Genomic DNA, 19,173 nt, shown 5'->3' on the forward strand with positions numbered 1-19,173 from the left:
CATGCAGGGAGTCTGACCTGGGACGCGATCCCAGGACTCCAGGATCACTCCCTGGGCCAAAGGCAGACACTCAACCACTGAGCCACCCAGGCGTCCCACATCAGTTGTGTCTTAATGACACTGAAAACAATTGTCTTACACTAGGTTTGTGGTCTGAATGATTGTAGGCAGCATAGCCTCCACACTGAAGTTGGTTTGACCTGACAAGAACTTTGGGTGAGGAATACTGTTTCTGTTGGACTGTGTAGGTACAACATATTTATGATATACCAGATAAATCTGTATGCTGTCCCTCACTCTCCTCAATGTGATATTATATACACTATAAAGCCTTACAAAGGACTCCTTGATGAACCCCAACAAATTGGTAGAGAGCAGCTCCATTTAGAGCATCAGAGTGACTATGTTTGAATATGGGAAATTTGTACAATTGTATTAGACTGAACTCATATAAGTCAAGGTCACCATTCCTCCAGGACTTGAGAACAGCTGAGTAGAAACACGACAATCACAACCATTAAATATTCCAGGTATTGCAAACCATGATTCAGTTTTTACCTTGAGCTTCTGTTAGCTTTAACTTGGAAACCTTTTTTTAATTTTTTATTTTTTTGAGGCCTTTGTTTTTAGAGATGAATCTGAAAGTTTACTGATCTTCCTCTATTCATTTTAGGGTATTGTCTATGCAGCCAGGTATTTACAAAGATTCCATATTCTTCTAAGTAAATAAATGCTTATAAACTTTTTTTTTTTTTTTAATGATAGTCACACAGAGAGAGAGAGAGAGAGGCAGAGACACAGGCAGAGGGAGAAGCAGGCTCCATGCACCGGGAGCCCAACGTGGGATTCGATCCCGGGTCTCCAGGATCACACCCTGGGCCAAAGGCAGGCACTAAACTGCTGCGCCACCCTGGGATCCCGCTTATAAACTTTGAAAGGCAACAAAGCATAATGGAAAAAACAAAGTAGGCTTTGGAGTTAGAAACACCACTGTATCCTTGCTTTGACACTTACTCAGGGGTTGAATTTGAAAATGTAATCTTATTTTCCTCATTTGTAAAACAAGAATAGTAGTCATCCAGTTCTTTGGGTTATGATGAGGAATGTTCAACTACATAATGTTTGAAAACACTCTATCATGGCAAGTGCATATTAAACACAAAATAATTGATAATTGTTGCCATAGACTATTGATTTGATCCATTTTAGTATACCAGTAGGTCTGATTTGGGGATTTTCTCTTCTTCTTTTTGATTTGGTACAACCACTGTTTTCAATTTTTCTCAAATGACCTTATGTTGTAGATTAAATAAACATTAAAGTCTTCTCTTAGTCTATATCACAGCAGAGAAACATTGGCATCATTACTCAAAACTGTTTGTTCAGTGCCACTGAAGCCAGTTTTCCACATCTGGTCTCTGCAAGGTGGGAAGTGATGGCAAAGCTGTGTGTGTCCCCTAGGGTTAGATAACATACATTTGGTTTCTGCCTGCCTGCTCTGTGTCCAGACAGACAGAATTTTGGTAGTCTTTAAATTTCTGTCTTTAAAGAGGGAATTTGGTTAAAAAGGAAAAACAAAGACACTGCAAACGACCTGAAGATAATGACAAAAGTCAACAAAAGCAAAGCACTGTGTTCCAAGAGAAACCTAAGTATGAAAAGCAAACAATGGAGCTCTGAGTTTGAGAGAGTCCTAGAAAGACTGGTTTGAGTCGAAAATGAAACAGGTGATAAACATGGGCTTTTGGATATTAGTCCTTTGCCTACATGTTCCACCTAATTCATAGTTATGAATAAGAAATATCTTAACTATAGCCTTAAGATGAGAATAAGGTGACTCTTAACAATGGAAGAACAAAACATCAAGCACACTGGGGTGTTAGTGGGTTAAGGATCTGCCTTCAGCTCAGGTCATGATCCTGGAGTCCTGGGATTGAGCCCCATGTCGGGCTTCCCGCTCAGCCCAGAGTCTGCTTCTCCCTCTGCCTCGCAGCTCCCCTTGCTGTGCTTTCTCCTCTCTCTCTCTCTCTCTCTCTTAAATAAATAAATAAAAACTTTAAAAAAGGGGATCCCTGGGTGGCTCAGCGGTTTGGCGCCTGCCTTTGGCTCAGGGCACGATCCTGGAGTCCCAGAATCGAGTCCCACGTCAGGCTCCCAGCGTGGAGCCTGCTTCTCCCTCCTCCTGTGTCTCTGCCTCTCTCTCTCTCTCTCTCTCTCTGTCTATCATAAATAAATAAATAAATATTTAAAAAACACTTAAAAAATTTTTTTAAAAGAACATAATATTTATTGAGCACCTTTGAATTGGGAGCATACTGTTAGTTCTGTTCCTTCACTCATTCATTTCATTCATGTTTTATCTCATGTGCTAGTCACTGTTCAAATATGGCTTGCTTTATCTTTCAGAAATTGAAACTCTGAGAAATAATTAACTTATTCGAAGTTACACACTATGTGGCAGATCTGGGATCGAAATTCAACAGTTTGTCCATAAACCAAACTCTGCACATCATAGCGTATGAGCTTATTACAAACATATAAAAGTGTCAGATCTCAGAGAAATGCTATAAAGAAAAATTTCTTCTCCTTAGTAAATCCTCAGTCCTCCAGTAACAGACAGATCTCCCTGTGTTTTTACTTATTGGATATATTAGAACTAGATCTGTGAGTGAGAGCCAGTGGGTTAATTATCACAAGGTTGGTGAGAAAAACAAATTTGCTATGATAAATGTACTTTGAAAAATTAAGCTAAAACAGTTCTTTCTTTCTGCAAAGAAGAAATGCTAACAAATACACTTTCTGAAAAAAAAATTTGTGAATTTCAGCATCACAAATCATTTTATGGAAACATTTTGATCATCGCATTCAGTATCATGGGGAATTCCTTATATTTCTTTAGTGAACAGAGTTAGAAACTCAGCTTTATGATGATAAAATAGCAAATAAGTAAAACTTTAATTTAAATGCTATGGAAATTGGTTTGTAAACACTCCAATCTTCTTAATTCTGGACAAATATAATGGTTAATCTAAAGCTTATCTTTTCTAAGTGCTAGTACAAATCACATTTTTATCATGATGTCTTAGTAAATTTTTCTCATTAACTGTTAGTTGAAACTTATGACATTGGGCTCTAATAGAATTTTGATTATGAACAAATTAAACATATTTGGGGCTTTAAAAAATATTTTACAACATATGCATCTGTATGTATAAATAAAACTGCATCTATTATCCATCTCTGTATCTATGTATCTATTCATCCTTTATCTCCTCTCCTTCCCCCTTTCCACACTCCATCCTCTTTTCCTGCTCTGTAATAGCCCACAAATGTCCTTCTCTCTTTCTTTCTCTTTGGATTTCCCTTACTTCTTCAATTCTCCTTTTAATTTTTCCTCTTATTTTTATTTTTTTGTTTTTTATTCACTCATTTCATTCCCTGATACAGATTTACTTGAGGGTTTTCTGCTCTTATTTATAATACTATGAGGTAGCAATGCAAAAAGTACCCAATCCGATGTTAACTAGATATTCATGGATTTTTGTTCCATAAAAATCTTTTGACATTTTTAGCAAAGAAACATAATTCTTATATCTAGATTTCCAAAGATAGATTTCCAAACTCCGCACAAAGCATGTTCACAAGGGATAAGGAATTTCATGATTTAGTAAGCAGCAGGAGAGGGAGGCAATTTGGAAAGAACTATCTAATTCTCAAGTGGTTTTATGCAGCTTATGTCTGAGACCTGCTGGGTTTACAAATTGGTTCGTGGATTCAGTGTATAACCTTAGGAATTCTTCTAAAACAAAGATAATCACATGCCAGACCTTCTAGACCATCCAGGATCAGTAGGTGAGATCCAAATACCCATAGATTGACTTCAGTTAAAAGGTTATATACATTTTATTCTTAGCTATTACATGAGATGCTGATATATGGAATTGTTGTTGTTAATAGTATGAATACTTGAAAAACTTCTAATATCTCTAAGCTTCAGCTACTTTCCTCTCCAAAATTTTACATTATAGGGTTGTTGGATGACTAAATTAGATAATGTACATGGGTGTCTCAATTAATTGCTTGACACATCAGTAAATATTACTAATACTGATGATGGTGATGAGAAAGTCAAATTCAAAGCTCTGGTACCCATGCTAGTTCTTCATATAATTAGCATTCCATGCTCTTAGTTTCAGATATCCAGCTTTCCAGATATCTCCAAGTGGATACTCCATTGGTATCTAAGATTCAAATTTACTTCAAACAAGTTATAAACTTCTATTCCTCCTTCCTTTTCACCCATGTTATCTACTCACCCATCATCTCCCCCTTCCCAAACCTGTGCTCCTGACTGCATTCTTATCTTGGTGCTTGGCATCCCCACAATGCCATGAATCTGCTCACCCACTCACAGACATGGTGACCTCCTGGGCTTCTCCCTGACCTTTCCTCCCACTCCCCACCTCTCCCATATCATTGAGTCACAAAGATCTACCTAATTTACCTGCAAATGAAAATAATGACTGCTTCCTGTGTACCCCTTCCTTAGTAGGCACTATTATACTTATTTTAGCTCCATATCACATTTAATCTTTTCAATAGTTCTTCTGTTTATGAATGCAGAAGTAGTGGTTCACAAAGCCTCCAAAGACTGCTCATGCCACAAAGCCACATTGCCCCTTGTAAAAATCTCTTACTATCTCTTGCCATTTTCCTTTTTCTCCTTTCCTATTTCCATTGGCCTATTTCAGAACTTCCTTTTTCTCACATGACTTTCTACAATAGATTCTTTGTGGGTGTCCTATAGTTTTGTCTCCCTGTGATCCATACTTCACAAAACACTTGTTCAAACATGCATTTTATTTCTTATCACTTTTCACCCATCAGTTCTCATCCAAAATCTACTCCACAGTAGATCTTAACTACTTGGGGTTCCTAAATAGGCCATATATATTTTTTAAAAAATTTTTAGGCTTCCAGAGTTTTGCATGTGCTATTACCAATTACTAAAATATCTAACTTCTCCCCTACCCTGCTCAATATCAGGTGATCTCTGTGAGAGGCCCTCAGCTCTGGCTGTATGTTAGGATCATCAAATATTCTCTTAAGGATTTTTAAAAAATGCCTATGCCAAAAAGAAATGTGATTTAATTCTATAGGGTGAGGTCTGATCTTGGCATTTGTTCTGAAATCCTCAGAAAATTCTGATGATGTGCTCAGATGCTCCTTCCCTTTATGTATTGTGATTGCTTCTACTGTATGACATTGATCACCTCCTATAATTTATTTTTAAGTCTAATTTTCCAAATAGAACATGAACTTCTAGAAGACTTGAGACCACATTATTCATCTTTGCAGTCTCTGCACTTACAAAACAAATATTTGTTGAATTAATGACTTTGTTGTCAGGTTTTTTTTTTGGCAAATTTATTGTGCCAAGTAGAGACAACACCTATAAGACTTACATTTGTACATTGATGAATTTTAATTTTTCTCTCATTCTGTAGCTTTAAATTTTAAAACAGTCTAACTTATGTGAAATTTAAAAATAATAATTATTTTGAACAATTTTTTTTAAAAAGACTTTATTTATTTGACAAAGAGAGTGTGAGTGCAAGAGAGAGCATAAGTGGGTGAGGTGGAGCAGAGGGAGAGGGACAAGCAGATTTTGTGCTGAGCAGGGAGCCCAACTGGGGCTCAGTTCCAGGATCTGGGATCATGACCTAAGCCAAAGGCATATGAGTAACCAACTGAGCCACCCAGGTGCCCCTAACAATTTTTGTTTTTAAAGCAATAGAAAAATCTTAAGGAAACTAGAATAAGTAATCAAATGTGTGTTCTGGGTGAAAAAGTTGATTAAAAATTATCTATACTTATGTGAAGAAAAACACCAGCTCTTCTCATTGTTCTCTCCCCTCTGCAATGTTGCCTAGAATTTATCACTTGTCATATTGGTCTTTTTTGAAGTCTCTCCATTCATGGTATTTATTATGAGAGCTACCCCAGAAACACTTATTATTCATTCACTTATTTGTATGCTTTAATTTAACATTTATGATTATGTATTAAGAATTATCCTTCATGTTGGAGATTCTGAATTGAAGAGCTCACAGTACTTCTAATGCTTTCAGTTCTAAACTGAAAAAAAAAAAAATCAAAACAACCCAGCTCATCATTAGCTATGTTGATTGCTGCACCATTCTTAGACTTTCTCAACTAAGATTTACATTTTAATACTTTTGACAGCACACTAAGTAATATGCCATCTTCAGTGAGAATTGTGAACTCTAGATGTTTTATTATGCAAAATACAAATTTCAAAGAGCAAAATTTTTATTTATTTTCTATGCTTGTTAATTTTTTGGAAGTAATTAATTTTAGTGCAGATGCATTTTTTTATTTTCTTAGCTCTGCTGTACCTCAGATAAATATTCAGATGCATTTCCAGTAGAAATTTGCTAAGTTTGAACAAACAAAATCTTAGAAGTTAGAAGAAAATGCCATATATGTTGTTATAAAAAATGTCTTGTGATTAGAAATAATGATCTATCAATAATTAAACTTTCAAGGAGACAGCAGGACAAAACCACACAAATTATCATCTGAAGAAGTCTACTGATCATGTTAACTTGTTTCCCTGTGCCTTGTTGGTGAGAATGAAAACTGGTGCAGCCACTGTGTAAAAAGTATAGAGATTCCTCAAAAAGTTAAAAATATAGCTACCCCATGATCCAGTAATCACACAACTTGGTGTTTAGCCCCCAAACACAAAAACTCTAATTCAGGGGCATACATACATTCCTATGTTTATTGCAGTTTTATTTACAATAGCCAAATTATGGAAGCAGTGCAGGTGTCTACTGATAAACAAATGGATAAAGAAGAGGTGGTATATATACACAATGGAATATTATTCAGCCGTAAAAATGAAATCTTGCCAGATGAAATAACATGGATGGAGCTAGAGCGCATAATGTTAAGCAAAATAAGGCAATCAGAAAAAGACAAATATATGATTCTTCACACATATGTGAAATTTAAGAAACAAAACAAATGAGCAAAGGAAAAAAAGAGAGAGGGAAATCAAGAAACAGACTCTTAACTATAGAGAGCAAACTGATGGTTACTAGAGGGGAAGCAGGTAGGAGGATGGATGAAATGAGGGAAGGGGATAAAAGAGCACACTTCCGGTGATGAACACTGACTAACGTATAGAATTGTTGAATCATATATATAGTACCTAAAGCTAATATAACACTGTATGTTAACTATACTAGAATTAAAATTAAAAGTTTAATAAAAAAATAATAAAAGTAACAAAAAATATTTAGGCCAATTGACCCTTAAAATTTATGTTGACTCTAGCCATATTCGCCAGTATCTCCTCTTTCACCTCAGTTTTTAAATTTTATTTTGCTAATATCATTTATTTTTGCATGTAATTTTTTTACTGCTGACCATAACTAAAGAACACATTCATAATTTTAAGAACCATCTCAAATTTTATCTCATATATGGAATTTCCCCCAACTCTCCAATGTGAGTAGAGTGGATCATTTCCTCCTCAATTCTCTTGCCCCACTCAGCTTATTATTTATTCTAGGAACTATTACTTGTGATGTAATTATTGGCTTAGGCGAATGTCTCCCCTTCTTGGAATATAAACTATATGAAGATAGTTTATTCATCTTTGCACATCCAGAATCTGAAGCAGTGTCAGAGACATGGTAGTTGATTCAAATAAAAATAATTATTACAAAAATAATAATTATTATTATTACATTCAAATATTCTGCAATACTCCCCACCCTCCTCACCAAACTTTACCCTATTCTTTATAAGTCCCTGAAATCTTCAGTTTATCTAGCAGAAGCCATCTAATCACTATGTAGACTGTGTATACTGGGCTGTCACACTAGATATATTAGGTTGACAACTACAGTGCCAGGGTTGATATGCTCAAGCTCTATTGTTAAGTTGACTTCATAGACTCTTTCCAAGGAAAGCTGTACCAATCTGAGACTGCTGCTTCTCCTGGCTCACATTGTCCACAAAACTGCAATAGTTAGAGTAGACTTTATTTCTCTGGATGGAGCACTAGCCATGGCATAGTCCTGGTTTCCTAATTTATTTTTTGCAGTGTAAACTGGGAGCTAAATGGGGTGGAGGACTTCAGAATTCAGTTTAGTGGACAAAAACATACACCATGGAAGTTAAATGATCCCTAAATCCTAAATTGAATAATTGATTGAAAAGTCATTACTCTTGGGGTACCTGGGTGGCTTAGTTGGTTGAGCATCTGACTCTTGAGTTTCGGCTCAGGCCGTGATCTCCAGTGTTGTGGGATCAAGCCCTGAGTCGGGCTCCTGGCTCAGTGGGAAGTCTGCTTGAAAGATTCTCTCCTTTTGCCTCTTCTCTCACTCGTGCTCATGGTCTCTCTCTTTGTCTCTCTCTGCTCTCTATTTTGCTGAATTTAAATCTTAGAATTTGTGCTCTGAAATCCTATGTGACTTGGATTTGGCCTTACTCTAATAGCTAGTTGATTTTTCCTTTCTTTTCATTTGCAGTCTTCTTATAGTTTATAGTAGAGTTTTACAAATAGCTATCATAATTTATTATCCTATGTCCATACCCTTTGCTTGTGCCTTTTCACACTGACCCTGAGCTTGTCCATGTGACCTATTGGCCAATAGAACATTAGCTAACTTGAAAGAAACACATGTTGAAAGTACTTGCACACTGGGGCTCACCCTCTTTCTGCTCTTGGAACTCTGCTGCTATGTGTGGAAAACTATGCTCCAGTTAAATGCCAGTGTGAAAGGCCATCCTAGGTAATACACTCCCCGCCGGCCACCTTGCCAGCTGATTGCAATGCTTAAGAGAACTCAGTAGAGATCAGCTTATTTTCTGTGTGTCATAGATTGCCAGGCCAGATCAAAGAACCACTAGAGTGACCTACAGACTACAAAATAGTGAACTAAAGAAATGGTTGTTGTTTTGAGTGACTGTGTCAAGGCTGATTTTTTTTTTTTCAACCAAAGCTAACTGATAAAAGGTAGTGATATCTAGACTTGCGAAGTTTCTATAACAACAACAACAACAAATACATGACAGTGGCTTTGGAGACCATTCAGGGGGCAGAAACCACAAGACATTTCGTGAAGTCTGGAAGATTGGCAAGCACACTGCTAGTGGAGGATGGAAAGATTGTGACATGTGTTATTTTATCTTATGAAACAACTCACAAAACTATTGCTTGGCATAATTTGGAACATAAAAAATGTGGACATTGGCAAGATAATTTTCAGAAAGACTTTAAAATTTCACTGGCTTCTTTTGGTTGTCTATGATAATTTATAGGAAAAGAAAGATGAGCTAAAGAAAGAGCTGATCAGCTTGCAAGAAGAATTTATGTAGAATATAGAGGAGCCAGGATGTGCTTGATTAACTGTTTCTCAGTTGTAGTCCATCCAGCCAGTAAGAGTCCCAATGTAAATTAAAACCTAAGACGTGTTAAAAATACAAGACACTTCCAGTAAAACATGGCCTCTGTATCAAGATCAAATCAAGGATATGACTGTTCATATTTTTAGAGTCCGATATTTGTTCGGATTCTAAAAGAAAGTTGAAGTGATGTCTAGTGAACATTCTCACTCAGACAAAAGGGCTTTGAAGATTCTAAATAACATGGCCTCAAGAAGCAGCCCAAAGTAAAGAAGATCCAAAAAAAGAAAGACCTATCGTGAAAATAATTGTAGAAATGACTTGTTGTTAAAAGATGTATAAAAGCACACGAATTTTTGAAAGAAGTGACATCAACAAGAAGACTGCTAATTTAGACTAAAAAAGAAACTCAGTCACTTCAAATGGAAAAGAGGTCTCTGGACTCCTAAATCTCTGTTGGAAGCAGACTTAGAAAACTACTCAACCACCAACTTGGGCCATTTACTTTATACAGAAAAGGAAAATGTCTCAGAGGGAGGAGCCAAAAGCCCAGCAGGCAGAGCTAAGAGTTATGGAAAAGAGATTATTTGCAAAATGGCTGGTAAAATTCCTATTCTACTCCCCGTGCTTCTTGGTAGTGTCCTCCCACACTGTCTTGGGCTTGTCATGTGACTTCCATTAGTGGATGTGACATTAGCAAATTTGATCTTAGTAGAGGCTTGAGAGTACTTGCTCATTGGAACATGACCTTTTCCCGATCTTGGATCTCTGCTTCCTCTGGGTAAAGAAGTGTGGCCAGCCTATTAAATGAGTGAAGCTTGGTCAATCACCCTTGTCCCTCTGCATGTCCCTGCCAACCACTAGACCTCTGAGTGAGCTTCTGTTAAAATATTGAGTCATGGTCAGCTACCCTCCTAACTAACATGTGGGACATTTCTGAGGAAGTAAGCTAGTACCAACCAGGCAATCTACAAAATCATGAGCTAATAAATGGTTATTGCTTGAACCACTAAATTTTGGGGTAGTTTGTTGCACACAATAAGCTAAGTGATGCACACCTTGTCTAAGACATTTATCATATTATATTTCTTTTTTTAAACCAAAGAATAGTTGATGCACAATGTTACCTTAGTTTCAGGCGTACAACTGTGATTTCAGGTGTACAATTGCAATTCAACGAGTTTATATGTTATGCTATGATCATCACTAGTGTAGCTGCCCTGTCACCATACAGCACTATTATAATATCATTGACTATATTCCCTATGCTGTGCCTTTCATTCTTTTGACTTATTCCACATCATATTATATTTTAATTAACTGCTTAGAGGTCTATAACCACTACTGTACTATCATCACCGTGCTTTAATAGAGCATATCATGTCTTAGTCACTTTTTTTTCCCAAGCAACTGGCATAGTGTCTGGGAGATAATTAGGAAGGGAAATGTGATTGCCCTTGAAAAATATAAAACTGATTATGTTACTTCTCTAATTAAAATTCTAAGCTCTTTGTGCATACACACAAGATATTCAATAAATACTTTTAAAAACACAAGTTAAGCTTTTATTTTTCTTAAGATTTTATTTATTTGTTTATTTATTTATTTATTTATTTATTTATTTATTTATTTATTTAAGACACACACAGAGAGAGAATGAGAGAGAGAGAGGCAGAAACACGGGCAGAGGGAGAAGCAGGCTCCACACAGGGAGCTCGATGAGGGACTCGATCCTGGGACCCGAGGATCATGCCCTGGGCCGAAGGCAGGCGCTAAACCGCTGAGCCACCCAGGGATCCCAAGTTAAGCTTTTAAAATGCCTTTTTGTTGACAAAATTAATGATTCTTCACCTCTGCATTTCCTAGCTCTAAGATGCTTACTGAATTCATGAAAAATTATTAACAGCTCATATATATCTGGCATTTGATGTGCTAACATTCTAACAAGGAAAACAGGATTTAAATCAAATGCAAACACTAATATAAAAATAGGTATTACTAATGCAATAATGAGCATATATATTGAATTCACAGACCAGCATAAAAGAGCACGTCTTACCTGGGAGGGAGCACAAGGAAACACTTCAGCTGTACTCAACGTTGCATTATGAGGCCATACTGGTTGGGAAGAAAAAGTGAGAAGAGATGCAGTCTTGGCAGAAGAAGCATGGATAGATCCCAAGGGGCAGGAAATTGTAAGGAACACAGGGGTATAAAGCATTTTGGTTGCATCGTAGAGGTGAGAGGGTCAAGTGCAATTCTCACCTACAGAGGTGAGGCAAAGACAGGTTACAACAAACTGCTCCTGATACACTGGGCTTGGGAACACTCTAGTGGGTTTACTTGGAGGGGAAGAAGCAGAGGTGCGCCATGATAGAATGTTTGTGTTAGACTAAATAGTCGCAAAGTAGTAAAACATGATATAGGTCCTATCTTTTCCCATCCATCCAGATGTAAACGTTAGAATAAATGAAAGGATCAGGGATTTTGTTCCCTTTTCTGAATAAGAAACAAAGATTACGGGATTCCTGGGTGGCTCAGCGATTGAGCATCTGCTTTTGGCTCAGGGCATGATCCCAGGGTCGGGGATGGAGTCCAGCATCAGGCTCCCTGTGGGAAGCCTGCTTCCCCCTCTGCCTGTGTCTCTGCCTCTCTCTCTCACTCTCTCTGTGTGTGTCTCTCATGAATAAATAAATAAAATCTTAAAAAAAAAAAACAAAGATAAAACTTTTTAAGCATGCACATCAACTTGGCATTGTTCTTAGTGGAATGAATCGAAGTTCTCTGGGAGAAGGGAAGATAATTTAGCTGATGAATTATCCTTGTCAAATGATTAATGCTGTGGTGTGCACTCAATGACTTAATTCAAATTTGTTGATACTCATGAAGTAAACATTCGGTAAATTTATAATTGAAATGCACCGTGTTTTTCTGCTTACTCTCCAGGCATGGAGAGTGTTTAGATTGCAGTTGTGATAGAAAATTCTTCCACAATTTGAACTGCACTTAAAGGGAACATGATCTGTGACTCTCTTAAAGGTTATTTCCAGAGCTCATACTTGAAGGAATTTATTGTGCTTTGTGTTTGTACTCTGCTCATTTTGTTTAAACCTGGTCTTTACTCTCTTCCACTTTGTATCTTTTTCTCCTTTAAAAATTCAACCTTAAATGTGCTGAGTGAAATCGGTAGTTTAATAAAACAGAGGTTGGATCGGATGGTATACGGTCTCTATCGCCACAGCAAGATAAAGAGAGCACTTGCCTTCTCAAGTGTGACTAATGACCACATGCAACACAAAGGGAGCAGATTTCAAAAAGAGCACTGCAAATGTTATCCTAATGAATAGGAATGCCTAGCCATTAATTATGTTTTGCAATAGACACCCTGCTAAACATATCCTCAGATGCCACTCTTTCTTTATAGGGAAAGTCGCTTTTCTTTTTTTTTTTTCTCCTTCCATCTAAGAAAGTCAAGTTCACATGTGCTGAATCACATTGTCTGAAGTGTTGTTACACAGGACAGATAACACAGTATAAAACTGACCTCTCTCAGGTAAAATGCCACCACCGTGGGTACATCCTTATGCTTACTAACTATCCATGAATCTCCTACCAATACTGAGGAATCCAGGAAAGGAGAAGGTAGAGCAATTTTCAATGAACAAGGGAGAAAATGTCTATATGACCAGAGATGGGACCTGCTGGGAGAAGGGTGAAGCCTGGTGAGATAAAAACGGGGATCACTAAGGAGAGAAGTCCTGGGGTTGAATCCTAGAGGTAGTCCAAAGGAAATATAATTCTCCCTGGTTTAATTGGGCACTGAGGCAAAATAAACAAGAAATGTTTTTATATCCTATACCAACTATTATATCTACTATTCTGAGAACAATGCCAGAATACAATAGTGAAGCAACACGTGTAAGACTGGTACAACTTCTGGAAAATTCAGATCTCAGAGTCCTAAATTCCCTTCACTGGATCAGTTGCATGATCCATGACCTTTTTGGTCACTGCACCATCAATTTAGTTACAGTCCCTGTATCAAGTCAGAAATGTTTTTAGACCCGATTTTATTAATCCGGGGCCCATGAATAATGGATGGTTTTTAAACATCCGGGAAGCAGAGAGAGTGGGGATTTTTCCTTTCAGGCCACTTCCTGCTTTGATGAAAATTGCCTTTGTGGGAACAAACAAGGTAATGTGCACATCTATAACAGAACAAGGTAAAAGAGCTGCAGGAAAAAGCAAAATAAGAAGTATAATAGTTTAACATAAATTATGTCATTCAGGTATGGTTTTTATTTTTTATTTTTTTTATTTTTTATTTTTATTTATGATAGTCACACAGAGAGAGAGAGAGAGAGAGAGAGGCAGACACAGGCAGAGGGAGAAGCAGGCTCCATGCACCGGGAGCCCGATGTGGGATTCGATCCTGGGTCTCCAGGATCGCGCCCTGGGCCAAAGGCAGGCGCCAAACCGCTGCGCCACCCAGGGATCCCCTGGTTTTTATTTTAAAAATATTATAGAGCATCATGGGATGGACTATTCCAGTCATGTAGGGCACAATTATCATCACCTTTGGAATCCTTCATCAATAATAGTTTCAAGTTGGAAAAATAAACTGTGCTGTCCATTATGATCACGATTATCATGTCTTTGTTTACATTGGCCTGGCTTTTAAATAGGAAAATATTAATAAAAAGGAAGTATTTTGGGCTATCATCTAGTTTTTTTATATCATGTAGTTTTTAATTCAATTTACATATATGATAGAACACAAAAGTTACCGATTATTCTTATGTGGCAAGATATTTGACAGTTAGTACATGAAATATGGGTGAGGATGTCTCTAATTAGTTTATCCAGAAAATACATCAGATGGTGTAAAGTATTTTTATGAGAAAGAGGCTCAATTTTAAAGTCCTTGAGGATAACAGAACTTTGAATTCACCTCTAAAAAGTCCTGGTGGTGACACATGTCACATGACTATTTAGCCTCTTCCTAAAGAAGGAAGACCTCCATCAAAATGAAGCCCTGTTATGAGCAATATGCTTGTGCCTCGGGGCAGAAGAAGAAAATGAAAGCACCTGTCAGATCACAACATACACCTAAAAACTGCTGGTCGTGTTTTTTAAATGTAAACGAGTCAGGTTAAGGAGAAAATGGTGCTCCTGACACTTCAAACCTGTAACTGAATGAACTCCAGGTGTTCCTCTGTTATAGCAAGCTTTTTGTTGCAATTACTGTTTTTAGTAAATATTTGCTGAATAAATAAATGGCAAAGGCTGCAGATTATTAATAATAATTTTTATTTTATATAAATGCTGGATTTAATTTTCTAATATACTGTTAAGGATTTTTGCACCTATTTTCATCAATTATTATACTAATAATCATTTTCTTTTTTAAAAAAGATTTTATTTTTTCATGAGACACACAGAGAGAGAGGCAGAGACACAGGCAGAGAGAGAAGCAGACTCCATGCAGGGAGCCTGATGTGGGACTTGATCCTGGGATTCCGGGATCACACCCTGAGCTGAAGGCAGATGCTCAACCGCTGAGCCACCCAGGTGTCCCACTATTATTTTCTTTATCAAGTTCTGGTAATAAAGTTATGCAGGATTCATAAAATGAGATGAGAATTCTTACCTCCTCTATTTTCTGGAGGAATAGGAAGGGTGTGATTTCTTTCATAAACATTTTAATGGAAATCACCAACAAAAGCAAATGGGCTTTAAAGCTTTCTTATGGGAAGATTTGTGATAAAAATAAATTAATTACCTTTACTGGTTGTAAAGCTATTCAGATTTACTTATTTATTTTGCATCAATTTTGATAAATTATACTTTTCAAGGAATTTGTACATTTTATCTAAGTCATCAAAATTGATGGCTTAAAGTTGTTCATGACATTTTCTTAAATCCCTTTTAATGTATATAGGATTTGCAGTGGTGACTCCATTTTCTTTTCTGTTATTGGTAATTTGTGCTGCTTCTCTCTCTTTTTTTTCTTAATCCATCTAGTTAAAAGTTGATTAAATTGATCTTTTCAGAGAATCAATTTGGGGCTTTGTTAATTTTCTCTATTGTTTGTTTTCTATTTGACTAGTTTCTACATTTTATTATTTCCTTCTATTTACGTTGGTCATTAATATACCTTAGTCTTTTTTTTTTCTAATAATTTAAAGCGGTAGATTTCTCTCTAAACACTAACAAGAACAAAATCTTTTTTGTATGTTGTACTTTAATTTTCATTTGCTTAAAAATTTTTAAATATCACTTATGAGTTTTTTATCCATGAATTATGTAGAAGCTTAATTTATAAATATTTTAAGTTTTCTAGAGATTTTACTGTTCTTGATTTCTAATTTTATTCCTTTATGACCAGTGCATATATTCTGCAGGATTTTCGTCCTTTTTCAGTCTCTGGAGACTTTTCTTTAGCCCAACATGTGACCTATCTTAGTGAAAATACTATAAGCACTTGCAAATAATAAGCATTCTGTTTTTATTCAGTAGAGTTCCATAAATATCAATTAGATCAATGTTGTTGATAGTGTTCAGATCTATATCCTTACTGTTTTGTTTTGTTTTTCTTTTTTGCATGGTTCTTCCACCAGTTTTTGAGAGGGCCACTAAAATTTATAATCATTAATAGAGACTTATCTATTTTTCTCTTTAATTTCTGTCAATTTTAGCTTCATGAACTTTTAATTTATGTTATTAGCTATAAATCTATTTACACTTATGTCTTTCTTATAAATTAACTCTTTTATGAATTATTTCTCTTTATCTCTGATAATTATCTCCTCTTGATATTTTTTCAGTTTATCTAATTTTAATATACACATTCTGATCTCCTTAATCTTACTGTTTGTATAGTATAATTTTTCCCATCCATTTTTCAATATATGTTTTATTACATAGATTATGTGCTGGAGACAAAAAAAAAGTTTTCTTTTAACTGAAAAATTTTCCCTCTTCATTTTTGAAGGCTATCTTCACAAGAGTATAGAATTTTGGGTTAGTAACTTTTTTTTCATCACTTTAAAGGTGTTGATTCATTCTCTTTTGGTGTGTATTGTTTTCGTGACAGTTTTACAACCATTAGAATAATAACTGTTCCTCCATATTTACATGTGATTTTTCTCAGAAAGCTTTCAAGATATTCTCTTTATTATTGCTTTTCAAAAGTTTATCACATAATTAGGAATATTATTCTTTGTTGACATTTACTGAAATTTTCAAATATGTAAATTCCTATTATTCACCAGTTTTGGGGAATTTTAGGCTCGAACTTCTTCAGAGATATTTTTTGCCTTGTTCTTTCACCCCTCTCCATTGGAGACTCCAATTACACCTATGTTAGACATTTTGATATTGTCCTACGAATTACTGAGAGTCTATTTTTAAAATATTTTCTCTATCAGATTGTATACTTTCTATTGATAGATTTTCAGGTTTACAGAGTCTGTCATCTCCATTCTGCTATTACATTCATTATTTGAATAATTTTTATTTTTGACATTGTATTTTTCAGTTCTAGAAATGTTATTAGTTTCTTTAAGGTTTTCTGTTTTACTGTTTAGATTTCTAACCTTTAGTTCTCTGAAACATAATTTCTTTTACATCCTTGGGCATAGTTTTAATATCTGCCTTTAACTTTCTGTCTCCTCATTCTAACATTTGGACCACCTAGAATCAGTGTCAGTTGATTGTTTTTTTTCCTTGAGGATGAGTTGTGTTTTCCTACTTCTTGATACATTGATTAACTTGAACTTGTAAATGTTATATTGTGAATATTTTGGGTTATGTTGTATCTCTCCAAATGAGTGCACTTTTTTGTTTGTCTAAACAATTAATTTGGTTTGTTTCAAATGACAAACTGACTCCTGGGCAGCAGCATATATCTCAGTTCACTTCTTATAGTCTTGGCCATAGCAATTGGACACTGACACAAACATAGTATAGGCATCGGCCAGGGACTTGGCAGTTTATATTCAGAATTTTAGGCTCCCTCTCTCTGCCTGTCTTCTTTTGGGAATTTGCCTCTCATTTTCTAGTAATTGCTGTTGCCCCAAATTTTGCCTTCTGGCTCTTCAACCAAGAAATATAGTGGACTTTCTATTACATCTTTAACCATCCTTCCTGGCACAGATTCTGAAGGCCCTTCAGAGCAGAAGCCCTAAAAGAAAAATGGAAAATGTACCCAGCTCTGCTCCCTTCCTCCAAGTTGTAATTCCCCTCTAAAATTTGCTTCTGCCTTTCCCTTCCTCCTCCTCTTCTTCTTGCTCCTCTTCTTCTTTGCTTTCTAGAGAACTTCCATAGTTGTTTTTATCATTATTCTAGTATGTATAGTTGTTGTCCAGGAGGATCAGTCATCAAGAGCTTACTTGACCGTTATTAGAGGTGAAATGCATAGAATTAATATCCTAGAACAAATTACATTTTCTTTAGAAAGAAAAAGAAGTCTGTCCCCAGAACAAGTGTGTTAGGAAGTATTTAACAATTACCTAAATGTCTTTTTTTTTTTAAGATTTTATTTTTAAGTAATTTCTACACCCAATACAGGACTTGAATTCACAGCTCTGAGATCAACAGTCACATGCTCTACCAGCTGAGCCAGCCAGGCACCTTGTAACTTCTTGGCAAATATTTTTTTGTCAGATACTGTAGTAGAGCTATAAATTCCAGGTTCCTATAGTCACCATTATGGATACTCTTGAAAACTGATGGGACTTTGGCCAAGCTGTCACTTCAGATGAACAGATTGGGGGTGGAGAATCATAAATATTTTGCAATAATATAGGAAGTGCTTCTGTAGGTGGAATGAATGCAAAATAAAAACTTTCAGACAGAAATTTGAAGATGTCTGGATACACATGGAAAAAATCACCATGTCAAAGATCAGATAACTAGTAATCATCAAATATCTATGAATTCTCTATATTTCTATATTCTCTATATTTCTCAGCCCCCTTTTCATTTATATGAGGTTTATTTAACTAATTCTGAAAAACAAAATGGAAATGCAATGACACAGATCTTTTCTGAGCCAAAGTGTTTATGAGTTACTGAGCTGCTTCTACCTCCCCATGGCCCTGGGACCTGGGAGACCACATACTCTATGTGGCATAGGATTTATATTGAAGAGGGTTTCCTGACTTGTCATAGACTTTGCAGAAGCAAGAATTAAGGCTTTACGTTATTATGGTACTGAGATTTTGGTGTTTTTCTGTTGTGTCAGCCAGCTATTTTTAACTTCTGGATATACCATTCTACAGTTTAAATTCTTATTTGAATTATAATTAGCAACCTTTTCATTAAACTTGCCCTTGGAAAATTTAGTAAGTTTACTTCTTATTTTAATTGCCTGATTTTTTATTTATATGAAGTACTCTCTTTCCCCCCTTTAAGAGTAGTCAGTTTTTGCATTGAAAAAGGAGAGCAAGAGAAAATAGTTTTACATTTTGGACTCTTAGAATAAAATGCATTTCCAATAGAAAACAAATTGCATTCTCCTGTTATATCATTGATCTATTTAACTTGGTGATAGCCAGGAAGTTTTTAAAAGTCTTTAGGCATTAATTGAAAATATTAAATTATTAAAGTGCAGATGGCTTCTAGAGGTATGTTATAAAAGTGAATGTATATCTATTTTGATGCTTTTAAACACTAAGTGATTCAGGGTCATGACATAACCAACAGAAACACTCTTACTTTCTTTTT

At 35.8% G+C, this 19,173-nt stretch overlaps 1 long non-coding RNA gene across 2 annotated transcripts in view; it reads left to right on the forward strand.

Annotated features, from left to right (window-relative positions):
- Positions 1–19,173, forward strand: part of LOC140602246 (uncharacterized) — a 51,161-nt gene that overhangs the window by 29,131 nt on the left and 2,857 nt on the right. The window contains exon 5 of one of the 2 annotated variants that reach the window (XR_012005221.1): positions 11,479–11,633. The exons of the other annotated variant lie outside the window; for it this stretch is intronic. This is a non-coding gene — a long non-coding RNA (uncharacterized lncRNA). Of the gene's footprint in view, positions 1–11,478; positions 11,634–19,173 lie in introns of those variants that run through there. 2 annotated transcript variants of the gene reach the window in all.

This window comes from Canis lupus, chromosome 13 (assembly GCF_048164855.1).
Source record: "Canis lupus baileyi chromosome 13, mCanLup2.hap1, whole genome shotgun sequence".
Taxonomy (NCBI): Eukaryota; Metazoa; Chordata; class Mammalia; order Carnivora; family Canidae; genus Canis; species Canis lupus.